This window comes from Stegostoma tigrinum, chromosome 2, assembly GCF_030684315.1.
Source record: "Stegostoma tigrinum isolate sSteTig4 chromosome 2, sSteTig4.hap1, whole genome shotgun sequence".
Lineage (NCBI taxonomy): Eukaryota > Metazoa > Chordata > Chondrichthyes > Orectolobiformes > Stegostomatidae > Stegostoma > Stegostoma tigrinum.
In genome coordinates this window covers 5,488,656-5,507,709 of record NC_081355.1, presented here as the reverse complement: position 1 = coordinate 5,507,709, position 19,054 = coordinate 5,488,656, and positions in this window count along the sequence as shown.

Genomic DNA, 19,054 nt, shown 5'->3' with positions numbered 1-19,054 from the left:
CAACAGGCAATGGTCAAGCTCATTACAATAAAATCAATTAGTTTTGCTCTACAATCTTCAATGAAATATGTAATGTTTCACAAAGGAGCAAAATAAGAAACCATTTTATACTTGATAAGACAGCTATCTTCCTTTTATTCACTGGGCAATCGCTTACTTTTAGTCAACAGTAATGCAACTTAAAGGACATCCCTGCTGTAAAACTCAAAGTTCTTGGATGAGCATCGAACTTTATTTTCTGAGACAAGTGAATTTATCCCGCAAGCTGCATCTGTAGGTGAGATAACAAGGTGTAGAGCTGGATGCACACAGCAGGCCAAGCAGGAAAGAGGAGCAGGAAGGCTGACGTTTTGGGTCGAGACCCTTCTTCAGAAAATTTGGCATTAGTAGGTGACTGAGATTTAGGGAAAATGTGTTATTGAAATGGGAGGGGGAGGAGTGCAACTGAGTTAACTTTAGCCACTTAAGAAAGACCTTTCCACTTTGCAAACCTGGTTGTTTTACGTTAATGTATATTCTGGTTAATGTATATTCTGTTCTTCTCACAAAGAAAAGTTGAAAATGGAAACTTTACATGCATTTAGTGAAAGTAAAAAAAAGGAACAGACCTACGTTCAAGCCAATTGGAGTAATGGGCGTTCACATCTTAATCAATTCCAAACATGGCTGGTAGTCCCTCAAGATGAGGGTAATAATTGCACAAGGCAAGAGCTCCCATGTAGAGTCTTCTAATGGGGAAAATGAAATATGGTGTAGGTCTAAATAGCCTACTAGAATTGAGTAGTCCCCTAGTAATTACAATAGCCAGTGTCCGCAGCACTTCCTGAGGTACCTCTGTGTAACGTGAATCCACAGTTTAGGGCAGAGAGTGCTAGCCACTGAATCACAGCTCTTTCCCAGAGTTCGAATGGGGATTTGTCATTTGTCCTTGGCTGGGTGCAGGGAGTTTTGGCACTCTGATGAGTTTTTTTCATAGCCTTGGCCCTTAGGAATAGCAACACTTTGATATCACTGAGGGCAAAGGTCAGAGTCACGTGGAGTAGACTAACAGGATGCTTCACTCTCAAAACAGGCCTCAACGATTGCTTCAAGGGGCTATCCCTGGACAGATCATCTCAATAGTCTTCTCATCAGGCCGAATTCAGTCTGTCTCTGACACTACAGCCTGACCCACTTTCCCTGTCACTTGCAAGTAAAGAAACAGCTCGTCAATCCATGTCTAATCCGACTACGTGACAACATGTCAAGTCACTTTTGATGTTACATGACCTGCCAGTAATTACTACCCAAGTGCCTCAACCAGCATGAAATATTTGCAACTTTTCCTGGATGATTGACACCTTCAACAATAACAACATGCTGTTTCAGAGCAGAGTGAAGGGTGTGCAGTGCCCAGGATGAGCGAGGCAAAAGAAGAATAGGCCAAGATAGATTCTTTACAAGCTCATAAACTCATCGACTGATACATCAGAGAAGGAGACCACTCTGCCATTTAGCATGTACTGACTTATTGGTAGAGTTTCCTCATTAATCCTCAACCCCTGCACTTTTTCCATAGCTCTGTAGCTTTTATTTGTTCATTTTGAGTTTCAATGCAATTCCCTTTCGAATGTTATTATATAATCTGCTTTATCCACTTTTCCTGGTGGAATTTTCCGGATTATAACAATGCTCCATGAAAAGAAAAATTGTTTTCTTTGTTTCCAATGATCTTAGATCTGTGGCTTCTGCTTATTGACCCTTCAGAAATTGGAAGCAATTCCCACAGGCCCAAAACGTCAGCATTTGTGCTCCTAAGATGCTGCTTGGCCTGCTGTGTTCATCCAGCTCCACACTTTGTTGTCTTGGATTCTCCAGCAACTGCAGTTCCCATTATCTCTGATCAAAAAATACCTAACGTTTTTCAATACTTCGTCCCCCATTAGATTTCATTCTTTTAGACCATAACACTACAAGATACAGGAGCAAAGACCATAGGAGAAATGAACAGGTTTAGGTCATTGGGCCATTGAGTCTGCTCCACCATTCGATCATGGCAGATATGTTTCTCAACCCCATTCTGCTGTCTTCTCCCATAAACCTTGACCACTTATTAATCAAGAACCTATCTACCTTTGTCTTAAAGACGCTCAATGACTTGGCCTCCACAGCCTTCTGTAGCAAAGAGTTCCACAGATTCACCACTCTCTGGCTGAAGAAATTCTTCCTCATCTCTGTTCTAAAGGGTTGTCCCTTCACTTGGAGGCTGTTGCCTCAGGCTCCAGTCTCTTCTGCTAGTGGAAACATCTTCCTTACCTGATCAACACGGTTCTTCAGTGATCCAGGTACTGGAGGTGTCACCTCGGCAAAAACAGCACAAGCTACCCTCCCAGGAGCTATTTAGTGTAACCCATGATTGAGTTGATCAAACACCTATCTAACTCAGTCTTGAATATATTCAATGACCCTGCTCCCATTGCCCTATAGAATAGAGAATCTCAGAAGATTTATGATCCTCTGAGGGAAGAAATTCATTTTCATATCCATCTTAAAGGGGAGCCTTCTTATTCTGAAACAATGTTCCCACAAATATGTGCAGGAGTTCAGCATGTGCTCAACCAGTCTAGCCCATTGGCTTTGACTCTATTTTCCACACTCAGACCAACCATTATGTTATTGAACAATGATGCAAGCTTGTAGGGCTAAATGATCTATTCCCACTTCTAAGTGAATCATAGATCAGAATCATAGACTCCATACAGTGTGGAAACAGGCCCTTTAGCCCAACAAGCCCACACTGACTATTATTAAATCCCATCCAGACCCATCCCCCTATAACCCATCTAATCTACACATCCCTGAGCACTACGGGTAATTTAGCATGGCCTATCCAGCTATCCTGCAGATCTTTGGACTGTGGGAGGAGACTGTAGCACCCAGAGGAAACCCACATAGACATGGAGAGAATGTGCAAACTCCACACAGACAGTTGCCCGAGGCTAGAATCGAACTTGGGCTCATTGCACTGTGAGGCAGCAGTGCTAACCACTGAGCCACCTTGCTGCACTGGTGCAATGTCCCTGTCTGTTAATACCAGCAACCCCTCACAAACCCCCACTCAATTAATCCCCGGGTCTGTTGTGGATTGGGTCAAAAATTACACAATACCAGGTTATAGTCTAACAGGTTTATTTGAAAACACAAGCTTTTGGAGCACTGCTCCTTCCTCAGGAGTTGCGTGGAAGGGTAGGTATATTGGCACAGAATTTTTAAGCAGAAAGGTGACTACTCTATAAAATGGCTCATTGACTGCCTCCTGTTGAATTGTTAATCAGTTAGAAAGGACTCTCAGGTTTCGATTGATTAAAATGCAAATCCCAGAATTTCTTTCAAGTCATTGCCCTGAGATAATTAGAGGTTTTGTACAAGAGCATACAGTGTATACAAGAGATGACATGTCACGTTAGACAATGCACTTTAGGTGTGATGTCTTGTTGAGAATCTGTCTGTGTTTAACACTGGCACGCCTACACCTAATGGATTGAAAATCAGTCTTATTCAGCTTTGAATATATTCAGTGAGCCAGACTGTGCTGCTCACTAGCAAAGACAATTCAAAAAAATTCTGACTGTCTCAGAGAAAGATTAAAAAAACATTAGCAGCTGATACTAGGCCCCTGTGCTCATCTCTCTGCCAGCCGCCATGTCACCACCATCTGCCAAGGCCCTGCTCCTGGCTCATTGGCCATCACTACGCTCAGGACCCCAAAGATGCTGCCTTCCTACTGCCTTATGCCAAAAAAACAAGAAACAAAGAAAAAGAGAAAAGTGGATAGAATGGACGAGCCCCAGCAATAGGAGCCGACTCCATCACCACCATCTTAGATATCTTCTTTGTAAAACTATTTATTATGCATTAAAATTAAATGCTAAAATTCATGGCAACCAGAGGTATACTATGCCCTAATCTTGCTGCCACATTATTTAATGTCTATCCTATTTTCTCTGTGTATTCATGTCCATGTGCCCTTCTTGCCTGTGTATGTTCTGCTCCACCCACACTGTGCTATTTATGTCTAGTGAGGTGCAGCTCTGTAACATCAATACTATATTGTTCACAGGTTCCAAAGCCCTTACACAACACTTATGCTAGTGTACAAGAATTTCAGAAACCTGTTCTAATGATTAAGAGTGCATGAGTTTCAATTTTGGCTGGGATATTCAAAATCAGTTAATGGAATATATCTGAAAGTGAAGGCTAGACTTGGTAATGGTGACCAGCAAGCTACCAGATTGCTGAAATGTTCACTCATGTGCTTTGGAAAATGATGTCTGTTGTCCTTAATTTGTCATACCTGTGACTTCAGACTTGCAACCATGTGGTTGGCTCTTAATAACAATGCCCCTCCAGATTAGCCTGGCACAACACTTGGCTGCATTTAAGAAGGCTGTCAATTTCTCAAAGGCAATGAGCGTGCAGTGCCACCCAGCCTATTCAGAAACATCCTCCTGCCCCAAAATGTCAGAAAGAGCTTTTACTTATAGTGGACATTTACCTCCTCCATCACTCCTTTCTGTGCTTAAAAAAAGGAAAACTTTGAAATATAAATGGCACCCTTCAGAAGCACCTTTGGGCATGCAATTTCTGTTTCTTGGAGATGTGTCACTGTTGATGGATGGTTGAGGCAGCAGCCTATTTGCACATAAAGGTCGGTAAACAGCAATGTCACAATGACCAGACAATGTGGCAACAGATGATGGTTCATACATATTAAAGATGCCATAAGATTATTACATCCGCCCTAGACTGCACTTGGTTGTTCAATTTCACATTCTAACTTAGTGTGAACGGTGTTTTTCAATGCACTTATTCTTTCCTGTGATACCCGCATCTGAAGAATGAATGGACAGAGGCATGTTTGCAGAAAACGTGGCTGGTTTAACCAGGAATGAATGAAGTAGCAGATTTCAGGATTGCACAATGGCTAGTGAATTTGACAAGATCAATTACTTTGCTGTGTTGTTAGAATGAGGTGTTACTGTATGGATCACTTCAATTTTTCCATCTTTCTTTGCTTCTTGCCTCCGAAATTAAAATCTGTTTTCTTTGCCATCTGTCAAAAGCTTCATTAAAGACTCAAGAGTAAGAACCTAATTTCTGCTAATGTATTTTTATTCATAATTTTAAAAGTGGCACCAAATTTAATCATAAATAACTAATTTTCCCAGCAAAACCTGACAAGAGCAATAGAAGCTTATTTAAACTGCAGCAATATTGAAAAGCCTGTTCCATTGATTGAATACAAAAGCAATATCTCTGCTAAATGTGAAATGCAGACAGATATTACATTTTAATACAATTTTCAAAAATTGAGCAAAGAGAAGAGCTGTCCAGACAATTTGTCAAAATTGCCTAGAATTAGATACAGCTAATTCTGCTAAAACGCGTGTTTTGTGAACACGAATTAGCTGTATCGCGATTAATGAGTAGTGGACCCTGTTTGGATAAAGCAAACTTCCTGCTGTAAAGGCATAATGATTCTCTATAGCAATTTCCCTATGACTTGGATTTTCTATAGCATGAGGTCACACAAGTGCATGACTATCATGTTATAGGAGAAGTACTTGTAATTAATATTTCAGATTTCAGGTTCATTTTAGTAAGACCTCATGCTATCAACTTTGCCTCAGTGAAGAGCACTCTCACTTCTGAGGTATCAAGCCCAAGCGTTCAAGCATGGACCAGTTTGGGCTGAAGGACCTGTTTCCATGCTGTATTATGCTCTGACTCGACTCTACGATTCACTTTGCACCTACTCGAATGCGCACAGTTTCTCTCCCTTGCCTCTTCACACATTCCCACCTTGTTTAAAATTTATTGTCTCACGTACTTCAATCTTGTCTTGGCTTTCAGTGCAGACCCAAAGCCAGGCAGCTTATCATGTTTACCTGCTGTGATCAGCCAAGGGGCCATTGCTGTATGTTGTTCTACAGAGCCCGGCTAAGTCAATGTCACACTTAGAGCATCTAACAGCAGCTTATATGGAAAACACCTTGAATGTTCTTCAAACTTTGGTACTCTGGGAGCTGCCATGATGCCTATATCCTTAAGAACGCTTATGTTCCTGCTGTGATTCAAGCTGGACGGCTTTCAAGGATCATAACTAGGAGACAAGGGCTACCTTCTGTGACCATGGCTAAAGGCTCAGCGATGTAACCCTCACGCTAAGGCTGACTGTGGGTACAATGTAGACCATTACCAGGCCATCACCGAGCAGGTGACGGGGTGCTTCAGGTGAGCTTCAATGCTTCAATTGATTCGGGTTTGGGGAGTGGGTGTGCTGCAGGTAAGGTTGTGCAGGGGCTTTTCCTTTTAGTACATTCCGGGCAGAGTACATCATAAGATGGAAAATTATAGGCCGATTAGCCTAACCTCGGTAGTTGGTAAAATTCTTGAATCTATTGTCAAGGATGAGATTTCTAAATTCCAGGAAGTGCAGGGTCAGATTAGAACAAGTCAGCGTGGATTTAGTAAGGGGAGGTCGTGCCTGACAAACCTGTTAGAATTCTTTGAAGAGGTAACAAGTATGTTAGACCAGGGAAACCCAGTAGATATTATCTATCTAGACTTCCAAAAGGCCTTTGATACAGTGCCTCACGGGACGCTGCTGAGCAAGGTGAAGGCCCATGGTGCTCGAGGTGAGCTACTGGCTTGGATTGAGGATTGGCTGTCTGACAGAAGGCAGAGAGTTGGGGTAAAAGGCTCTTTTTTGGAATGGCAACCGGTGACGAGTGGTGTCTCACAGGGTTCAGTGTTGGGGCCGCAACTGTTCACCTTGTATATTAATGATCTGGATGAAGGGACCAAGGGCATTCTGGCGAAGTTTGCCGATGATACGAAGATAGGTGGACAGGCAGGTAGTACTGAAGAGGTGGGGAAGCTTCAGAAAGATTTAGACAGTTTAGGAGAGTGGTCCAGGAAATGGCTGATGAAATTCAATGTGAGTAAATGTGAGGTTTTGCACTTTGGAAAAAAGAATACAGGCATGGACTATTTTCTAAGCGGTGAGAAAATTCGCAAATCAGAAGTACAAAGGGATCTGGGAGTGTTGGTCTAGGATTCTCTAAAGGTTAACTTGCAGGTAGAGTCCATAATTAAGAAAGCGAATGTAATGTCATTTATCTCAAGAGGGTTGGAATATAAAAGCAGCGATGTGCTTCTGAGGCTTTATAAAGCTTTAGTTAGGCCCCATTTAGAATACTGTGTCGAATTTTGGGCCCCACACCTCAGGAAGGACATACTGGCCCTGGAGTGTGTCCAGCAGAGATTCATAGAACATAGAACATAGAACAGTACAGCACAGAACAGGCCCTTCAGCCCACAATGTTGTGCCGACCATTGATCCTCATGTATGCACCCTCAAATTTCTGTGACCATATGCATGTCCAGCAGTCTCTTAAATGACCCCAATGACCTTGCTTCCACAACTGCTGCTGGCAACGCATTCCATGCTCTCACAACTCTCTGTGTAAAGAACCCGCTTCTGACATCCCCTCTATACTTTCCACCAACCAGCTTAAAACTATGACCTCTCGTGCTAGCCATTTCTGCCCTGGGAAATAGTCTCTGGCTATCAACTCTATCTCTGCCTCTCATTATCTTGTATACCTCAATTAGGTCCCCTCTCCTCCTCCTTTTCTCCAATGAAAAGAGACCGAGCTCAGTCAACCTCTCTTCACAAGATAAGCCCTCCAGTCCAGGCAGCATCCTGGTAAACCTCCTCTGAACCCTCTTCAAAGCATCCACATCTTTCCTATAATAGGGCGACCAGAACTGGACGCAGTATTCCAAGTGTGGTCTAACCAAAGTTTTATAGACCTGCATCAAGATCTCACGACTCTTAAACTCAATCCCCCTGTTAATGAAAGCCAAAACACCATATGCTTTCTTAACAACCCTGTCCACTTGGGTGGCCATTTTAGGGGATCTATGTATCTGCACACCAAGATGCCTCTGTTCCTCCACACTGCCAAGAATCCTATCCTTAATCCTGTACTCAGCTTTCAAATTCGACCTTCCAAAATGCATCACCTCGCATTTATCCAGGTTGAACTCCATCTGCCACCTCTCAGCCCATCTCTGCATCCTGTCAATGTCCCGCTGCAGCCTACAACAGCCCTCTATACTGTCAACGACACCTCCAACCTTTGTGTTGTCTGCAAACTTGCTGACCCATCCTTCAATCCCCTCGTCCAAGTCATTAATAAAAATTACAAACAGTAGAGGCCCAAGGACAGAGCCCTGTGGAACCCCACTCACCACTGACTTCCAGGTAGAATATTTTCCTTCTACTACCACTCACTGTCTTCTGTTGGCCAGCCATTTCTGTATCCAGATAGCTAAGTTCCCCTGTATCCCATTCCTCCTCACTTCTGAATGAGCCTACCATGGGGAACCTTATCAAATGCTTTACTGAAGTCCATATACACCACATCCACAGCTCGACCCTCATCAACTTTTCCAGTCACATCCTCAAAGAACTCGATAAGGTTAGTGAGGCATGACCTGCCCCTCACAAAGCCGTGTTGACTGCATTTGATCAAGCCATGCTCTTCCAGATGGTCATAAATCCTATCCCTCAGAATCCTTTCTAACACCTTGCAGACGACAGACGTGAGACTTACTGGTCTGTAATTGCCGGGGATTTCTCTAGTTCCTTTCTTGAAGAGAGGAATTACATTTGCCTCTCTCCAGTCCTCAGGTACGACTCCAGTGGAGAGCAAGGATGCAAAGATCCTCGCAAGTGGCGAAGCAATTGCATTTCTCGCTTCCCAAAGCAGCCGAGGACAAATCTGGTCCGGGCCTGGCGACTTGTCAATCTTAATGTTTGACAAAATTTTCAGCACATCAGCGGATGATCCCTGGAATGGTAGGTTTCACGTATGATGAACGGCTAAGGATCCTGGGATTGTACTCATTAGAGTTTAGAAGGTTGAGGGGAGATCTAATAGAAACTTACAAGATAATGTATGGCTTAGAAGGGGTGGATGCTAGGAAGTTGTTTTCGTTAGGTGGGGAGACTAGGACCCGTGGGCACAGCCTTAAAATTAGAGGGGGTAAATTTAAAATGGAAATGAGACGACATTTCTTCAGTCAGAGGGTGGTGGGCTTGTGGAATTCATTGCCGCAGAATGCAGTGGAGACTGGGATGTTGGATGCCTTCAAGGCAGAGATCGACAAATTCTTGATCTCAGTAGGAATCAAGGGCTACGGGGAGAGTGCAGGGAAGTGGAGTTGAAATGCACATCAGCCATGATTTAAATGGCGGAGTGGGCTTGATGGGCCAAATGGCCTTACTTCCATTCCTCTGATTTATGTCCTTATATAATCCTTGTGTGTTGTGCTCTGTACAATGAGAGCAGACCAATTGATAGTGTGATGGACTCAGAAGAACTGGGAGGGTGGAGAAGTCTCTTGAGGATGATATTGAGCAGGAACGATGAGTGATAGAGCACTGCTGCATCAGTTATCACAAGCCTGACCAGGCTCGGTGGACTCCTGCATCCAATAGCTTTGAGTTGGGTAAAGCCATCATTCATTGGCTGCAAATTTGTGGTCCCTCAAAAGGCAAACAGTTCCTGTTAAGTCCAGATGCAAAGGCAGTATATTTGTTTAGTAGATTGAAACAAAAACCGAGGTTGCCAGAAAAGCCGAGCAGGTCTGGCAGCACCTCTGGAGTGAAATTAGACTTAATGTTTAGGGCCGTGTGACCTTGCCTCAGAACTGAAACGTGAACTCCAATTTCTCTCCACAGATGTTGCCAGACCCGCTGAGCTCTTCCAGTAGTTTCTGTTTTTGTTCTGATTTACAGATCCATAGCTCATTTGGTTTTTATTAGATTGAAGTTTGATTAGATTAGATTCCCTCCAGTATGGAAACAGGCCCTTCGGCCCAACAGGTCCACACTGCCTCTTGGACCATCCCACCCAGACCCATTCCCCTATGACCCACACACCCCTAAACACTATGGGAAATTTAGCATGGCCAATACACCTAGCCTGCACAGGAGGGTGGGGGTTGAGTTATGAGGATAGGTTAGACAGGCTGAGCGTGTTTCTACTGGAGATTAGAAGAGTGAGCAACTTGATTCAGTTTCTAAAATTCTGAATGGTCTTGACAAGGTAGCTGTGAAAAGGGTGCTTTCTCTTGAGGGTGGGTATGTACATTCCCCTTACAAAAGAAATTGTGTTGTGGTGACGGGGTGGAAAGCCAAATGCAGTAGATAAATGGGAACACCATCCACCTGCAAGTTCCCTTCCAAGCCACTCACCATCCTGACCTGCAAATATATTGCTGCTCTTTCAGAGTCGCTGGGGCAACATTTTGGAACTCCCTTCCCCTGTCAACACCTTATATACTGGAGTGTATCTACACATGGACAAAATGGTTAAAGAAAGTGGCTCATGAACACCTTCTCAAGTTGAATTAGAGTGGGCAATAAATGCTGACCAAGCCAGGGACACCAACATCCCATCAGTGAAGAAAGAAAAGTGCTCACATCTCCATCAAAACACTTAACAAACCCAGTTCCTGCAGCTTCTCACCAATTCTAAAGATGTGTAATGCTGGAATACGCAGGGACATTTTAATGTATTAATGAGGAGGAAATGCTTGCATTCCTGCAAGAAACCCTGTAGATCAAATGCAATATATCTTGAATCCTACTCACTGATGTACAGTGGTATAGTGTTTACGATCAGTAAAAGATGCACTGTAGCAACTCACCAAGGCTCTTTTAAACAGCACCATCCAAACCAGCTCCCACCCAGAAAGACAAGGGCAGCGTATACAAGGGAAGACCACCACTACCACGTTCCCTCCATGCATCACGCCATCTTGATCTGAGAACAAATTGCTGTTCCTTCACTGTCACTGGGTAAAAGCTCATACCCCAAGGACAGCAAGAATACAAAAAAGAAGGGCTCACTACCATCTTCTCCAGTATAATTAGGGATGGGTTATAAACATTGAGGTTGGTTGGCTCGCTGAGCTGGTCTGTTGTTCCGCAGACATTTCATTACTGTGCTGGGTAACATCCTCAGTGCAGCCTCTGATGAAGATTCGATTTTTTCCACATTGTTTTTAAACTCTGGGGTCTGTTGAGATGGATTGCCTGACTTCCCAGTTTCCTCCGCAGTGGAATGTACATGGAGTTGAGTTCAATGTGTTTATTAATAGCCTGCTTCATGGAGTGCCATGCTTCCAGGAATTGTAATGCCTGTCTCTGCCTAGCCTGGCCCAGGATCTTGGTGTTGTCCCAGTTGAAGTCATGGTTCTCCTTGTCCACGTGGATTGAGATGGGTGAGTATTGGTCATGTCTTTTTGTAGCCAGTTGGCGTTCATGTACTCTTGTTGTTAATTTCCTTCCTGTTTGTCCTATGACAGCAGTAGGGCAGATAAATATTGGTCAGGAGACCAGGGACAACTCTTCTGATTATCTTCAAATTAGTGTCTTGGAATTTTTTACACCCAATGGAGACAGCAGATATGACCCCCAATTCAATCTGTCAAAGACAAAAGATGGCACTGCCAAATGTACAGATCTCACTGATCCCAGTACAGTATCCACTTACAATTTTGCTCAAACCTCTTGACTAAGACCTGAACCCAAAACCTTCTGATCTAAAGCTTAAGTTCTATGAACTGTGCCATGTTGCATGGTAGCAATCCACTGTAAATAGCAAACTGAAATTAGAGGCTTGTGATGGAATTCTTAATATTTCAGTGATTGTTAGATTTGAAATAGGAAACAGCCTGTGCTTATATCAGACCTCTTGTGCCCTTAAGGCATTCTTTATAAGAGATGAAGTACGTTTTGTAGTCAGCTTGTCAATTTGTCACTTTGTGCACTTGAAAGTCCTGCAAATGACAAAGACTCATAGCCCATTTTGGTGACATTGCTTGAAGAACTCATACGAGCCTGGGCATTGGGAGAACTGCCTGCTTTTCTCCAATCTCTACCTTAGAATCTGATACTTCCACCTGGGAAAGTAGACATGATTTTGGCTGAATGTCTCACCTGGAAGCCAACCAAGTCAATCCGTTGCACTCCCTCAGTATTGCATTGAAGTGGCATACATGATAAAGAGTACAAGCATGGATTATAGTTTGGAGCCTGATCCTGGCTGAAAGACAATACTAATACTACTGAGTCCATGTGTATTTGTAGTATCTGACAGTATATACAGCCATTTATCTTGCAACCATCATCAGGTATCACTGTTGAGCATCAAGTGATTGTTTCCCAATTCTCTGCAAGCAAATGAATACTGACAGGAAGATTTTGCATCAGCAGTAATATGTACAAGACTTGCACTAAATCTGTCATGCTGATATGAGAAAAAAAACAATTTTATCATAAAATTCTCCTGTTCTAGTCTCCAGACTGAATCTTATAATCAATGGAAGATTTCGACTAATGATGATTTATAACAGGCTTCTAAACCAAATGTATCCTCAGCCAGAGTACAGAAACACTGACTATCAATGAAGCTACTCCGACAGTCAACAAATATCAGCAAAACATATACAATTGTAAGTTGACCAAAGTTATTAGACAATTTTATTTGAAAGCAACCTTTTGTTCCTTTGCCAAAACAGAAATTGCTGGTGAATCTCGGTGTGTTTGGCAGTATCTGTGGGAAGAATGCAGAGTTCATGTTTCAGGTCTGGTAACTCTTTATCAGAACTCTATCAGACCTGCTGAGTTGCAATGCTAATTTCTGTTTGTGTTGCAGATCTCCAGCATCCATACCTCTCTGTTTTGCTATGTTCTTTTAGTTCAACTATTTTCTTTATTTTCCATGGAAGGAGCTGTTTTATATTGGCAGTGCATTGGAGCTGCATTGCCCAGAACTCCATGGTCCAAGCTTGACTCAAGCTGGTGACTTTGGAGATATTGTTGCCAAATTCATCCCCGGCCTAGTTAATGGAAACCAGATGGATAGGTGTTAAACCCAGTCAGGGTAATTACCCATCAAAGGCCAATCAGCTTCACTTGTACCCGCATCTGATTATTCAAACACACCCAGAATGTTTGCCCACATTCTACCCTCTGTAAACACAAGTTTAGCCACAACAGTGTTGCCTGTGTTTTAACTTGTATCAAATCCCATGTTACCCACTGTGCTCATTGAACTGCATTGGCTCCTGAGTATGTGACGCCTCCATTTTAAAATGCTCATCCTTGTTTTAAAACCTTCTCCTAGGTGTCATCCCTACCTATCTCTGTAATTCTGCCCAGCCCACAATCCCCCCACCCTCCATCTCTCTAATCTCCTCTAGCCCCTATAATCCCACTCGATCTTTGTAATCACCTTGAGACCCTGCATGCCCCCCTAACTATGCAACCTCCAATTCCCAACCCTCCTGTTTTTATAAACTCCTCCAGCCCTGACAACCCACCCTACCTGTGTAACCATGTCCATCACCTCACGCATTTTAAAAAAAACATTTTTGTGAAACATGGCTATCTCTGGCTGGGTCAGCATTTATTGCCTATCACTAGTTGCCCTTGAGAAGGTGGTGCTGAGCCGCCTTCTTGACCCGCAGCAGTCCATGTGCTGTAGGTTGACCCACAATGCCCTTAGGGATTCAATTCCAGGATTTTGATCTAGTGACACTGGAGGAATGGCATTATATTTCCAAGTGAGGATGGTGAGTGGCTTGGAGAGAGATTTGCAGGTAGTGGTGTTCCCAATTACCTGCTGCCCTTCTCCTCCTAGCTCTGTCATTTCCTCCAGCCATGATAACTCTCAATATCTCTGTAACCTCCTCCATCCCCACAAGCTCACCATCTCTGTAAAATCCTCTAGATCTACTGTTTCCCCATCTTTTTAATCTCCTGTGAACCCACAGTTCTCCTATCTGTTTAATCTTCTTCAGCCCCATAATCTGTGCATCTGTTTGATCTCTTCCAATCCCACAGCTCCCCATCTCTTTAAACTCCTCGAGCACCACAATTCCCTTAACCCTGTAACCTCCTCCAATGTCCACACTGTGTGATTCTGCTGCTGCCTAAGCTCTGCGCACACCTACATTCGTTGTTTGAGAGATTGAGCCCAGTGTGGGAGTGACAGGATGGCAGCCAACTGTGAGATAGCAGTGCAGAGGCGCAAGGATCGAGAGATTAATCTCAGAACAGGAGAGAGATTGTGCCCAGCATGGAGTAAAGATCATGCCCAGCACCGGGAGAGAGATCAAGCTCAGTGCGGAGAGAGAGAGATCAAGCCTGGTGTGGGGGTAGAGGTTGAGCCCAGCATGAGGAGAGATTGAGCCAAGTGCTGGGAGAGCGAGATTGAGCCCAGTGTGGGGGAAAGATTGAGGCCTCATGGGGAAAGCCCTGTGGAGATCAACTGCAGGCCCTTGGCTAAAGAAGGACTATAATTTGGGACTTTTAACTTTGTTTCTTATTTATTACTTTATACCAAGAAGAACTGAAATGTTGAACTTTAATGTTATTTCTTTATTTTTATACTCTTTACCTAACAGTTTAGATATCTTGTACCGAAGATGGTGTCATGAATAGTGACTTTGTAAGCATTTCACTGTACTCCTGTATCCCAGGACTTGAGTGTACTTGACAATAAAACCTCATTCTAATTCTAATTCTAGTTCTACACTGGATAAGCCCTGTTCTCTAAATGAATAAAGCACATATGAAGGAAAAGTGACCATTGTAAATGGTGGATTAATACTGATCCAGACTCATTGTTCTTCATTTCATGCATGGTTACATTGAGAACACAGTGATGAGAATGTCACCTTAATGAATCTGTCGAATCCAATTGGAGAACAGTAGACTTGTTTTGCATTGCAGGATGGTAGGAGAGTATTCAGGTTATCCAGATCGTGAAAAGCTTATGAAATTGCCCACGAGTGAATGTGAGCTCCAGGAGTGATACTTAAATCCCAGAAATGGATTGGTTAGGATCTTGTGATTAAGATATAAGACATTTAAAACAGATCCCTAATGTATCTTGAGCATTATTTTATTGGAGATGGAATAGGTGTTGGCCATTTAAATATTGCGATGGGACTCCTTGCCTTTGGTTTAATAAATTTTTTTTAAATCAATGTTGCAAAACTGAAATAAAGACAGAAAATGCTGGCAATACTTTGCAGCTCTGGCAAGGTGTATGAGGCAGGATTTTATTTCAGAGTTTTGAAGGGAGGCGATCAATCTGAAGTGTGAACTCTGTTTCTTTTCCTGCAGATGTTGTCAGAACTATGAGAGAGAGGCATAGATAAGGTAGCAAGTTGACAGCTTTTACTCATGGTGGGGGAGTCTCAGACTAGAGGGCATAGGTTTAAGGTGAGAGAGGAGGGATACAAAAGGGTCCAAAGGGGCAATTTTTTTCACACTGAAAGTGGTGAGTATCTGCAATCGGCTGCCAGAGGTAGCAGTGGAGGTGAGGTACAGGTACATGGATAGAATTGGTTTGGAAGGATATGGATCAAGCGCAGGCAAATGGGACCAGTTTAATTAGGAAAACTGGCTGGCATGGACCGTTGGGACGAAGGGCCTGTTTCAATGCTGTACACCTCTATGACTAACTGGGTATGTGCTTTCCGACATTTTCTTATTTGCTTGAAATTATGTTCTCGCTATCTCCCATCATTTTGCAGAATGACTAAAGGCATTTTTTGGCATTAACTCAGTATGTCTAGCAGTTTGAAGCTAAATATCATTGGTAAGATTAATGAACTTCTAAGTAAGCCAGTGGTGAAAAATAAACCTTACGGTGTGAGTTAGTTTAATTCAGTTGAGGTTTATATTCATCAATATTTGTTGGTCTCCCTTTGGCTTAATAATGGACTCAGAACATTCAGGGGATTTTAGACTAAATAAAGAAAATGAATAGAACAGTTCAGCTCCCCTGTGGCCTTTTGGCCCATTGAGTTTGTGTCAGATCTTTGGTAAAACAATGCCAGCCATCTCACTCCCCAAGCCTTCCCTTGTAACCCTGCAATTTATATCCCTCAAGCATACATCTATTTCCCATCTCAAAGTTGCTACACCATGTTGTCAGGCCTATAGGCCGAAACCTAGTCTGACATGTTTTTCTGCATGTAGCCTCTGCTTTTCCTGCCAGTCAGTTTGAATTTGTGTCGTTTATCATTTATCATTGGAAGCAACCTCTCTTTCTGTACTCCACTCAAACACCCCCCATATTTTTAAACACTTTGTAAAACCACCTCCTGGGCTTCACTGATCTAAGGATACACGTGTGGAGATGTAACAGAAGCAGTGGTTGTCATCTCTCATACATTTCCAAGCGCTAGTTTCCCTCATTTAAGACTCATGCGATAGGTAATAAAAGTCAGGATTCAGCATTGCCTGTGATGAAGATCATACAAGCATGCAAACAATGGGAGGCCATTCAACTCTACAAGCCTGCTCTGCCTCTCCATAAGACTGTGGTTGATCTAGTTTTAACCTCAACTCTACATTCCTGCATATCCCTGATAATCGTTTGTCCTCTTGGTAACTAAGAATCTTTCTATCTCTACCTTAAAAATACGTAAAGATTCTGCATTCACTAACTTTTGAGTAGGGAATTGCATAGAATCACTATTTTCTGAAAGAAACAAAATGTTTTCTCATCTCTGCTTTAAATGGGTGAACACTTATTGTTCCTTGCAACAAAATCAGATTTCTCAATAATTCAATGTGCTGCTTACTCAGCTTTGACCTACACTCATTTCCATTCAGTGAATGCAGCAAGTAACTTTCCCTGGATTATCACTGACACAATGCCAAATGTGGGAAGGATTATACAGGCATCGGTTCCATCTCTGCTCCACTTTAGCAACAACTGCAACTCATCTTTATGTAATGCCTTGTGCAATGAAATGTCTCGAGGCACTTCACTGAAATGTCATTAAACAAACTGCGACACTAACCTCACAAAGAGGAATAACGACTAGTCTTGCTCAGCAGGGTCTGAAAAATGAAGGAGAAGTGGAAAGGTTTTGGGAAGAACTTCCAGAGATTAAGTTAAAGGTACAGCCACCGGGATGTGTGAGAATTCGATCAGTACAGACTGAGTACTGACACCTCAGAAAAAATGACACAGCAGGAATTGACAAAGACACACACGTGCATACAACGCACACACGCACAGGCTCTTCCTCACACACACACACACAGATACACTCTCTCTCACACAAACACACTCTCTCTCTCTCTCTCTCTCACACACACACACACACACACACACACACACACACACACACACACACACACACACACACACACACACAGAGGCAGATAAACACGCACACAACACAGACACTGAGATAATAAAATGTGAAGCTGGATGAACACAGCAGGTCCAGCAGCATCTCAGGAGCACAAAAGCTGACGTTTCGGGCCTAATCCCTACATCAGAGAGGGGGATGGGTTGAGGGTTCTGGAATAAATAGGGAGAGAGGGGGAGGCGGACCGAAGATGGAGAGAAAGAAGATAGGTGGAGAGGAGAGTATAGGTGGGGAGGTAGGGAGGGGATAGGTCAGTCCAGGGAAGACGGACAGGTCAAGGAGGTGGGATGAGGTTAGTAGGTAGGAGATGGAGGTGCGGCTTGGGGTGGGAGAAAGGGATGGGTGAGAGGAAGAACAAGTTAGGGAGGCAGAGACAGGTTGGACTGGTTTTGGGATGCCGTGGGTGGAGGGGAAGAGCTGGGCTGGTTGTGTGGTGCAGTGGGGGGAGGGGGCGAACTGGGCTGGTTTTGGGATGCGGTGGGGGAAGGGGAGATTTTGAAGCTGGTGAAGTCCACATTGATACCATTGGGCTGCAGGGTTCCCAAGCGGAATATGAGTTGCAGTTCCTACAACCTTCGGGTGGCATCATTGTGGCACTGCAGGAGGCCCATGATGGACATGTCATCTAAAGAATGGGAGGGGGAGTTGAAATGGTTTGCGACTGGGAGGTGCAGTTGTTTATTGTGAACCGAGCGGCGGTGTTCTGCTATCTTCTTTTCTCTCCATCTTTGGTCCGCCTCCCCCTCTCTCCCTATTTATTCCAGAGCCCTCAACCCATCTCCCTCTCTGATGAAGGGTCTAGGCCCGAAACGACAGCTTTTGTGCTCCTGAGATGCTGCTTGGCCTGCTGTGTTCATCCAGCCTCACATTTTATTATCTTGGATTCTCCAGCATCTGCAGTTCCCATTATCACAACACAGACACTTACAGACAGACAAACACACACATAGCCACCCACTCACAGACAGATAGACACACACATGCAGAGATGAACATACACATGTACACATACACACACTAAAGCACACAAATATAGATGCATACATACACACACAAATGTGCACATACACAAACACACACTTACACGCAGGTGCACACTCACATTGCGCACTTAAACACATATACACACACACACAGACACACACACACACCCACTTTATCTTAAGGAGAACTCAGTTAACACTCCCCTGATGACCTTCCGTGTGAACAGTTAAATAACTTTTGTTGTTAGACCCTCCAGATACCTACCAGCTTCTCTCACGGCAGACTCCTGGGGTGATTTTTTTAACAGGATTTCTGACCAGAATGGAAAATGCCATGCAAATAAGAGAGTCCTTTTGAACTAGAATGCCCAACATGTCTTTGTTGAATCCCTTCATGAACACTTCCCCCTAAATAATCACAAAACCACCAAGCTTTTTTATATTGTCCCAAACATCAGAAGCACTAAAGCAGCAGGCATCTTCTCCACTAAACAATCAAGAGTGGGAGATGCACTAATCACTAGAGTGTCTATAAATGGCATAAACCTCAGATTTGCCCATTTGCTGAGAGTTGGAATATATCTACATCAGCAGTGCATGTTTTGGCAGCAGGTGACTCTTTCTCCATTGTGCCGGGTGTAAAGCCTTCTAAGATTTTGCAAATACTGCCAAGCTGCTTCATTTCACTGAAAGGGAAGGTAAAAATGAGGTCGGAAATGAGTCTCCCAAAAGCGTTTAAACCACTGCACTATGAACTTCAGTGGGAAAAC